General features: G+C 40.1%; 3 long non-coding RNA genes across 5 annotated transcripts; 1 reads left to right on the top strand and 2 right to left on the bottom strand.

Moving 5' to 3' along the window:
- The first annotated feature begins 471 nt into the window (after positions 1-471).
- Positions 472-5,577, top strand: LOC135346628 (uncharacterized). 2 transcript variants are annotated; one of them, XR_010398066.1, is made up of 9 exons: positions 472-852; positions 1,663-1,774; positions 4,024-4,162; positions 4,212-4,377; positions 4,490-4,744; positions 4,810-4,880; positions 4,971-5,036; positions 5,122-5,244; positions 5,309-5,577. It is a non-coding gene; the product is annotated as an uncharacterized LOC135346628 (long non-coding RNA). The 2 variants fall into 2 exon arrangements; XR_010398065.1 differs by having other exon boundaries at positions 4,212-4,744.
- LOC135346621 (uncharacterized) lies at positions 2,075-3,875 on the bottom strand. 2 transcript variants are annotated; one of them, XR_010398055.1, is made up of 4 exons: positions 2,922-3,875; positions 2,777-2,864; positions 2,530-2,696; positions 2,075-2,284 (listed from the first exon to the last, which is right to left on the bottom strand). It is a non-coding gene; the product is annotated as an uncharacterized LOC135346621 (long non-coding RNA). The 2 variants fall into 2 exon arrangements; XR_010398054.1 differs by having other exon boundaries at positions 2,570-2,696; positions 2,922-3,873.
- A 101-nt stretch (positions 5,578-5,678) lies between the features above and the next one.
- On the bottom strand, positions 5,679-6,345 carry LOC135346623 (uncharacterized). Its single transcript, XR_010398057.1, has 3 exons — positions 6,109-6,345; positions 6,000-6,057; positions 5,679-5,843 (listed from the first exon to the last, which is right to left on the bottom strand). It is a non-coding gene; the product is annotated as an uncharacterized LOC135346623 (long non-coding RNA).
- Between the last annotated feature and the right edge of the window lie 4,197 nt (positions 6,346-10,542).

Raw genomic sequence — 10,542 nt, 5'->3', positions numbered from 1 at the left:
AGGTTTCCTATTTCTGGAAACTAGGTGGACCAACGGCCTGGACGACAAGTGAGAAAATAGTTCACGCAGCTTGAATGCATAATTTAATGTGTTCCAGGTTGGTGTGAGCTCATTTCAAAGCTTGGTGTCTCCTTTGGCATCATTAAACTGGAAAACCTGCTCGTTGGTCCATAAGGTTACCTGTTTATGGAAACTGGATGGACCAACGTCTTTGGACGACAAGCAAGAAATAGTTCACGCAGTTTGATTTCATGTACTCATTTCAATGTTTGGTGGCTCCTTTAGCATTGAAAACCTGTTGTTGATCTATTAAAGTTTCCAGTTTCTGGAAATTGGGTAGACCAACAGACAACAGGGGTAAGAAAAGAGTTTATGCAGCTTGCATTATTGTGTTGGTTTCAACTTTCCAAGTTTGGTGGCTCCATTGGCATCAATTAAACAAGATAACTGCATGGGTCCCCATCGTATAAGTATCATAAAAATTATTCCTGGAAATTCGATGGACCAATTAAAGGGCCAGGACGACAGGTAAGAAAATAATTATGTTTCTCCAGTTGTTGACTACTATTACATACAGTGCATGCTGCCTCAGTGTGGGACCTGACATCCTGTGGTTAGACACCATTCAAAATGTTGATCAGCTCCATCTTTTGAATATGTGTGTGTGGGTGTTGTTGCATAAACTTTGCTATTTGATGTGGTTGATTTAAACCTGGCTGCGGTTCGATTATGACATCTAATGAACTCTGATCTTTCTGAATATGTACATCAGCTTAATTCTAGACTTAGGCTGTATAATGTAATGAAGAGCAGGCTGCCACAGGCAATGAACAAGATGACTTTGAATTCTCGGTGAGCAACAGTGATATTGAGCCTCAGTCCTAGATCTATATATAAAAATAGTGATACCATGCACCAGTGAATTATGCACCGATCCATGTCAGTCCCCACTGCCCCCCCTCCCCCTGTAGGACATAGTGGGGTTTTGGTAACCCTGAGGTGCGGGATATAGGGTGAGAATTTGACTTCCTTAGTATACAAACTTACAACAGCAATATCCATGGAGAGAAGTGTATAGCACAATCACGCGTGTATAGTCAATCCCGAGGTTATTAAGTGGGGGTATATGGGAGGGAAAGAGGCGATTTGATTTCACCCAGGCTCCCAGGATATTGATGCAAATCAAATCCCCACTAAACCCCGACATACATACACGGGGCGTAGTGGGGCTGAAATTGATACTTCTCCTATCTATATATATTGCTATTTTTGGGTGAACAATAAATATAATTATCCCGGACCTCTATAACATCCATCAATCATATCGTCATCAATTATAGAAGGCCTATGATCCTGAATCGGTTTTTTTAATCTAGCAACATTGACCATGACGATATATATTTGCCATGCATGAGTATATATTATAATTATTATATAATAATATATATACCCATGTATATATTTATATATATATTGTATCCAATGACATGTATATGAGTAATCAGTATAATTGGTTGGGTATCACTGCATGGGTGATTCCTATTCATTCATGCAACATCTGCAACACTGATGTAGTGAGTCGCTATAATAATGTATAGCTATCATTGTGCATGTGCTATGTACAAATGCACTCGTGGCAATAAAACACATCATCAATTATAGAAGGCCTATGATCCAGTTATAAGCCACTCATGGAAACGGATTCGAGAGGCTAACGAAGATAAATATTCATTTTGCTCAAACAAGTTAAAGAAGAAGAGGAAACACTACCCTAGTAAGAGAATTAAAGCATAATTATGTATAAATCTATATGGGTATGAATGCGGGGTATTCGATATTGATGCACATGCAAGCCTGATTGCTATTGCGAAATGCATGCACTGTTAAAACAGGGGTGTATATGTACACCCCAAAATGGGTACTACATACGCTTTAAAAACTACCCCCTAGGGTGTAAACTACATGCTCAATATTTACACCTTGAAGGTGTATATATTTCTGTATAAGGTGTACTCAATTACACCTCTATAGGGTGTATAGTATCCATAAAACATGCATTCACCATTCAAATTGATCACAGCTTAAAACACATCCACAAAAGTATAGCAGCAAAGAAACAAAACATCATAGCAGCACTAAAATGAGATTATAATTATACATGTGCCAAAGGGTTCAATTTTGTTCGTTGAGTCCAAAGAATACACTTAGCTCGCACGTTGGCTCTTGTTCAACATCACACAGAAAATACAGTCTGTACTGGTCTGGCACAAAGATCGTCTGAATTCTGCACAGAAAACAAAACACCAAGTCACAAGCATGGAGAATGTTAATTTTTACCGAACAAACGTTTGACGCATTCACATAATTATTATAAGAGCAACACACAACCTTAAGGATTTACCTTATATGGATTCGTACATGTACAAAATAGATAAGTCTTCAAAAACTCTTTGAATTGACGGAATACCTACATGCGCATACATAGAAAAGTACAGTCAGCTATTTTGTAAAAGCCAAATCGAAGCTAACCTTGATATCATCTGAAGAACCCCCGCTATCAATTTTTTACCTTGTCGCCATCTCCAACTTAGAATATGCAATAATCCATGAGTCCCAGTTCTCCATTAATAATCGATTGGACACTCACATCTTTTTTCAATACTGACGATTCTCTTGAACTCGGTTCATGAATAGGCCTGCATAGAGGAATCAGATGTGTGATACACTTGCTAACGACAGGTAAGAATAGTCGAAGTCATAGAAGTTTAGAACCTACCACTTCGTGAAGTTTCAAAGAAGGAACATTTATTTAAGATCTGAGACCGAGGGCTGTACTGTCTTCCTTCTTTCAAAATATGTCAGTTCTGTAATGATATGATATAGATTTAAACAATTGTAGCAACATAGATCTATTAACATACTTTGTCTGGTGATGAGCTCTATTGAAGTTTCTTGAGCTTGACTCGGTCTCTTATCTTTCCCGATCCCATCAATATCAATGTCCCATTCTCTAGGAAGTTGGTTAGCAACTTGTTTACTAAAGCTGTTGTCGATAAAAGGGATGTTACTGGATACTTGAGAACCCAGGGATGAATAGCTAGCTAGCTAGCTACCAGTCAAGTATTAATACACGTGCACAGAGGTGTGAATCACACCTTATGTGTCTCCTAAAAAACGCACACCTCAATTAATAATTATGGGTGGGGCCTGTAAATTCTATGTGACTGAAGTTGATGAAGCCCAGCTAGCTAGCTAGCTCTAGTCTTGTTGGACATGCATGAGAGTTCTTTATGTTTGGAAAGCTGATGGACATTATTATATTTGTCCTCAACTCACAAAAAGTGTACTTTCACAATCACTTGACACAGTAGAGTACGAGTAGACTACAACCATCACAGTAGTTTCCACTGTTTATACATTGTAGGAACTCAGCACTCACTCTTTTCTTTTGTACCTAACCGTAATTATGTTAGAATATTACCAGAAAGTATTAGTACGCTATGTATCGTTCCAAAACTTATACTTTTTAGCTCAATGTGATGTGTTTTATACTTGATTTATTATTTTTCTCTGTGTCAGATGAATTTCTTCCTTGAACTTTAATTAGACTGTACTGCAATCAATAAAGTACAGTGTAGTAAAGGCAAACTGGTAGTATATAATGATGCACTCTTTATGCTATTGTAGTTTACACCCCATGCTATTGTAGTTTACACCCATGCTATTGTAGTTTACACCCATACTATTGTAGATTACACCCTTATGCTATGATATTTACACCCCCTTTTGTTTACTCTCCAAACCAGGTCTTATTTACACCCTAGTACATGGTGTATACACCCCTGTTTTAACAGTGTGCGCATGCTCTTTCTTTGCGTTTATTTCGATTGCGAATTATGCATTCGCAGTTTGCAGTAGAAAGAACTATCCTCCAATATATACGGTACCATCCACAACCTATTGCTAAGTGATCACGAAGAAGTAAATTAATCCCAAGTGTGTATTATATCGTTCAATTTGTAGGTCAGATCAAGAAAATGCACCGAGTTGTTCAGGGAAAGGGAATCATGTCAACTCAATTCAGGAGTGATGACCAAGAGGGCCATAATGAGCCTTTTGATGGATAATTATGACACTAAGTCAAGCCGGATACAAAGTACAGGTAATTGTACAAACTCAAACATTAGATCTCTACAATCATGCCATTGCAGGATAATGTTTCAAAGTCAGAAACAGAGCCGTCTGGAATTCCAGTTCCATTGCTGTCTGCATATCTCATCAGTGCATGTACATGAACAGCGTGCTTTCAACTCATTGGACAACTCTCTCCGGTCGTTTGTTATACAGGGAATCAATAGAATCGATTCCTCTTTGAATGTAAGTATATTATCTTTTTCGTGCGTATAATTGCATGCATATAATATAATTATAGAGAGATGAAGTATAATTATATTCATGTAGTTGGTCTGTTGATCTATTAACTTCACAGCTAGAGCATGGAGTTTCTTTTTGTCTCACGCTGTGGGTTGCACTTCAGTGATGGTATACAGTGGGTATATACTGGTGCAGTTGTGATAGTGCACGTGGCCACTTACTAAATAGCTGCTCCACTTCGGTTGATTCCACATATGATGCATTCACAAGCATTGTGTTGGCTCTGAATGTATCCACATCGAAGCAATTAGACTGATTATCCAAGAGACTGACAATATTCACAACATTACATCAGCTCAAGAATTATCAGGTACATGTCTTCTAAAAAAGTGCATGCACAGCTAATATTTATGAATTATCCTCATACCCATTCAGATCATTCGTATACTTTGAATATTGAACCTCACAAGGAGGACACCTCCTACAGTATAAATGTTGGCACAGAAGTAAGTTGGACACTATTGTGCATGCATGTACGTCTCCAATCACAACTATATAATTATAATGATTTACAGGTTGTATGTTCTATTGGGCAGGCGGATTCGGAAGTTCAGGAATCCCCAACATTCCTTTCACTATCTTATATGAACGATTCTCATCAGGTATAAATGCTATATCAGGATGATTATTTTCGAACTCTTCCGGCATGCAATTGCATAATATAATTATATGCCCTTGTATCTGCAGCACCTGAAGTCATCATATACGACAATAGTTGCAACCTGCACCAATACTGCTTGAATAGAGAGCCCTCCTTTTTCAGGCACAGTCGGTTTCTAGTAGATCGTTTCCATTGGCCAAATCATTCAGGTATATAATAATTGTATGTTAAGTATATATGATTTTAATTACCATGCACTTATATATCATACAGGATGCAGTGTTGCTTACAAAATGAGCACCTATAGACAAATATGATGCCTTGAACAGCCAGATGGTAGAGCAAAGCAATTCATGCTTGAAGAGAATCAAATCGTCACTGTCGTATATGAATAAAAGAAATTTCCTCACACATTGTGGATTTTATCTATATGGTATCACAATCAGAAAAAAACTATAAGTATAATGTACTCACATGCATGATGGTCTTGTCATGCACTTTTTGTTTTTACAACCATGAATTTAAAATTGTGGTATCACTTGTTCTGACTTATCATGCATGCGTTACAATAAGGGGTGACTGAAGAAATTACACACAACACAATCATATATATGCATAGAGGAATAACAGATGAGAAACTATATGAGGGAAACTAGTAACTATATATATTATTGCACATAATTATATACAATAGTAAATAAACATTCTGAGCTATACTACAAGCTATACAATTAATGTTAAGTAATAATAGCAGTTAAGGCTTCGATTTTGCTGTCTTCTTAACAGATACACTGGCATCATCATCAGTCTATTGCATAGTAGACAATTAATGTCGGTATAGTTTATATACGAGCATGCAGTGAAGCATGCTCATATACACATTATATACAAGTACATAGCAATCAACGTTTGTGAATGCATGAACACAATCATGAGTGCGTGCATGTCAGTGTGGTGTACTCACCTGCAGATCTGTATTAGCAACCCTTTTACTCCTTCTGACTCCGTGAGATGTCTTTTGGCTGCAGTATATATAGGTACACATGAGGGAGTAGCCAAAATCATTTTTTTACCTTTGTTGAGTGGAGTATAGCATGAGTATAGCATGAGTATAGCTTTCACAAGAGTGATGCTCCTTCTTCCTTCGCACAAGACAGCTCCTCACACTCTAGCTCGCTAAGCCTATCTATGACAAACTAAAAGAATAGACCTATGACACGGAGTTCTTTGTGATTTAACGGTGATTTTACGGAGTAAGTATGCTTACATGCACTATTAGTGTTCTATTCGCTCCACCTTGCTCAGGTATTCGCTCTTTTTTAGCGAATACCTGAGCAACCACAGCAACCACAGCACATGCCCAGATACACGCCCAGATACAATCAATAACAGGCCGAGGAGGCGACCTAGCGTTCAATTAGAGACGGATCGGCCTGGGATCAAGGCTAGCTATACCCACTCTTTGTACATGGAGTACTTCCGTAGTAGTTTTAGCCACACCCACTGACATTCCAGGCTTTTCGTTTTTGCTGAGTCAGCACTACCATCAGTGCGACTCAACGTTGCGAAAGAGTTAAATTGCCACTGTTCTCGAGTTATTACACTTTCCAGATTGTGGCAATGGACTCTGATGAATGGACCAACGGTAGATTACGTCATGAGGAGGCTGAGAGCCTGCAGGGTGGGTGGGGCTCACACAAGCAGTATGCACACAGTATACAGTACAGAGCTAGACGCTCAAGTATATCCCTGCAGCATGTAGACTAGATCTACTGTTGATTGAAGCATAGATAGTAGAAGAAGTAAGGGAGTAGTCTCTCGAGACATGTCTGTCGATTCCTCTACTATATATCTATAATTGAAGCAATAATTTAAGAAAGGTATGGAACAGCTGGTCCAGGTCTCCTTGGTGTCGTCCTTTCACTCCCTACACAAAGTACAAGCGTTTTAAACATTCTCGGTATGGCTCCGTTGGTATCAAATGCATTCGTTGGTCCATTAAAGTTCCTATTTCAGTGGGTGGACCAACGGGCTGGATAACAAGCAAGAAAATAGTTTACTTACATTGTACTTTGCATGCATTCTTTTTTATAGCCGTATCCGAGCTCATTTAAAGCTTGGTGTCTTCGTTGGCATCAGGAAAACCTGCTCGTTGGTCCATACAGGAGGCCGTTTCTGGAAACTAGGTGGACCAACGGCCTGGACGACAAGTAAAAAAATAGTTCACGCACTTTGAATGCATTCTGTGTTCCCCAGGTTGGTGTGATTATGAGCTCATTTCAAAGCTTGGTGTCTCCGTTGGCATCATTATATAAACTGGAAATCCTGCTTGTTGGTCTATGAGGTTTCCTGTTTCTGGAAACTGGATAGACCAACAGCCTGGACGACAAGTAAAAAAATAGTTCGCGCACTTTGAATGTATTCTTTTAATGTGTTCTCCAGTTTGGTGTGATTATGAGCTCATTTCAAAGCTTGGTGTCTCCGTTGGCATCATTATAAACTGGAAATCCTGCTTGTTGGTCTATGAGGTTTCCTGTTTCTGGAAACTGGATGGACCAACGGCCTGGACGACAAGTAAAAAAAATAGTTCGCACACTTCGAATGTTTTCTTTTTAATGTGTTCCCCAGTTTGGTTGGATTATGAGCTCATTTCAAAGCTTGGTGTCTCCGTTGGCATCATTATAAACTGGAAATCCTGCTTGTTGGTCTATGAGGTTTCCTGTTTCTGGAAACTGGATGGACCAACGGCCTGGACGACAAGTAAAAAAATAGTTCACGCACTTGAATGCATGCATTCTTTTAATGTGTTCCAGGTTGGTGTGAGCAAGCTTGCATGGTGTCTCCGTTGGCATCATTAAACTGGAAAACCTGCTCGTTGGTCCGTAAGGTTTCCTGTTTCTGGAAACTGGGTGGACAATTAATGGCCTGAACGACAAGTAAGAAAATAGTTCACGCACTTTCTTTTAATGTGTTCCAGGTTGGTGTGAGCTTCAAAGCTTGCATGGTGTCTCCGTTGGCATCTTTAAACTAGAAAACCTGCTCGTTGGTCCATAAGATTTCCTGCTTCTGGAAACTAGGTGGACCAACGGCCTGGACGACAAGTAAGAAATAGTTCACGCAGCTTGAATGCAATGTGTTCCAGGTTGGTGTCAGCTCATTTCAAAGCTTAGTGTCTCTTATTTGCATCAATTTTAGGAAAACCTGCTCGTTGGTCCATAAGGTTTCCTGTTTTTGGAAACTAGGTGGAGTACAATTTTCCTTTTCTGTAGTGTCTATGTTCTTGACTCCCAGTCGCCAATTCTCTCACTTTTTACTGAGCAGGCAACACAAGATATTAATCAATTCTTAAGCATGTGCATTCGATCACCTGCAAAGATGGATATACAGTGTGTGAAGGTATATAATTTATAGAGTGCACATGCATGGGGTAATCATAAAAGTTAAATTATTGACTTGCTTAGTTGCCCCAAATGCAATTTTTTTAGTCTTCTTGGATACTCCACGCACTCCTTGTTTCGTGATGGATTTTATTTCACGAATGTTTATTGTATTAGATGGCCGCTCAGGATGGAGTTGAATGCATTCATGTGATACACAATATTATGACAATGGTCAAGGTACGTGATGGTATATGTAAAAGCATTCGTGAGTATTTACACTAACACAATTGATCAGTTTTCTGGACTACCTGCATCAAAGCACCTGCAAAAGTCTGTAAACACTGCTGAATTACGTGGATTGATCCTGTTATCATGCGCTTGTATTAAATTGTGTAGTCAATCAAAGGTAGCCACTGATAGCAGAAACTTGAGAACCTAGGTCTGTTCTTTCACAAGCGCTTGATTAGACCATTGATTGCCAGATACACTTGGTAGAGTCTATCCTCAGACTCTGGCCATCGAGATCTTGTATACTATGCTCAGGGGTCTCCACAAGTGGCTGGGCCTGGGATGTATTGTCAAGGTGAGCGATATAAATCAATAATACCCTTTCATCATTGGAAATTGTACGCTATAGCCTATAGCCCAATCCTTGGTATCTGGATCAAGATATGACATTACGGCACTGGCACTGGTGTTGTGTTAGCCTCCTTCACCGGCCTTCAAGGAAGTGCGGCCTGGGATCGTGGCTAGTTTGTGTGGACCATCACTGTGAGTTACAAAATGTATAGTGGAATGGTGAATTTAAGTTCATACTAATTTGTATACAGGAGCAAAATGGAACCTTCCCCTCCAACCCCCGTCGTACTCCTCCTAGCTGATGGGTGTGAACTTATTGAAGAGGATGCCCCAGTGCCACTCATGTCCTTCCCAAGGGTCCGATCTTATAAAACTACCTGCACTAAAACTACTGACGTAGAATGGCTCTTTCAACACTTGTGGTTGCTATCCTGACCAGTGACGTCAGGATTCTACTGTCATCGGCCATGGACCCCCCACCCCCTCAGTTGGCAGGTACAGAACACCTAAGCCTTTAGCCAAAAGTTACTTAGACACCACCGCAGCTGGCACGTCGATAACCCCTCTCCATTCTAATACGAATGTGAAAAATCATGGGCACAATTGACTGCCAAGGTGGTGTAGGATCAGTACATATAGTCGCTAACCATGCCTTATACGTACCTCATGCTCAGTGTAGCTAGCTATAGACAATAAATTATATCATGTCGCTGCATGGAGAGTATGGCAAACTCAACAAGTAGCAACAGAGTATGGCAAAATCAACATAGCAACAGAGTAAGCCTATGTACGTGCATATAGATGCTTTATTCGTATACCTGTATAGACAATACCTATACTGATCATGTCGCTGCATGGACTCAAACAGATAAGAGTATGAGTATGGCAAACTCAACAAATAGCAACAGAGTATGGCAAACTCAACAATGGCAGGGTATAGCAAACCACTGCCAAGGTGGTGTAGGATCAAATGCTTTATACGTAGTTAAGTACCTAGCTATATACAGTACATGTCATGTCGCTCCACGGACAGCGGCCAACTCAACAAGGTACGGCAAACACAGCAATTGGCAGGGTGATGGCAGACCCAACAAATGCCAGGTACCCAACAAATGGCAGGGTGATGGCATACCCACAAATGCCAGGGTGATGGCATACCCAACAAATGCCAGGGTAATGGCAGACCCAGGGTGATGGCATACCCAACAAATGGCAGGGTGATGGCAGACCCAACAAATGCCAGGGTGATGGCATACCCAACAAATGGCATACTAACAAACTGCCGAGTGTGCATGTTAATAAATGCCGACTGTAGCAAACGCAACAACTGGCAGGGCGTGGCAAACCCAGCAAATGAAAGCACCGCAGGAGACGCAAAGCTATTATACCAGGCAGACTAGATCAGTAATTTCTCATCAGCCCCCTCATCACTTTTAGCCTTCCCCCCCAAATTCATTATTCATTATTTGTTAGGTGTGGCCTAAATTAATGAGCCACACCCACTGTATATTAGGCAGTGGTCTACAATTACACCCAGCCCACACGGCA

The sequence above is a fragment of the Halichondria panicea genome, chromosome 13 (genome assembly GCF_963675165.1).
Source record: "Halichondria panicea chromosome 13, odHalPani1.1, whole genome shotgun sequence".
Lineage (NCBI taxonomy): Eukaryota > Metazoa > Porifera > Demospongiae > Suberitida > Halichondriidae > Halichondria > Halichondria panicea.
Note: the sequence above shows the minus strand (reverse complement) of the source record. Positions and strands in the feature narration are given on the sequence as shown.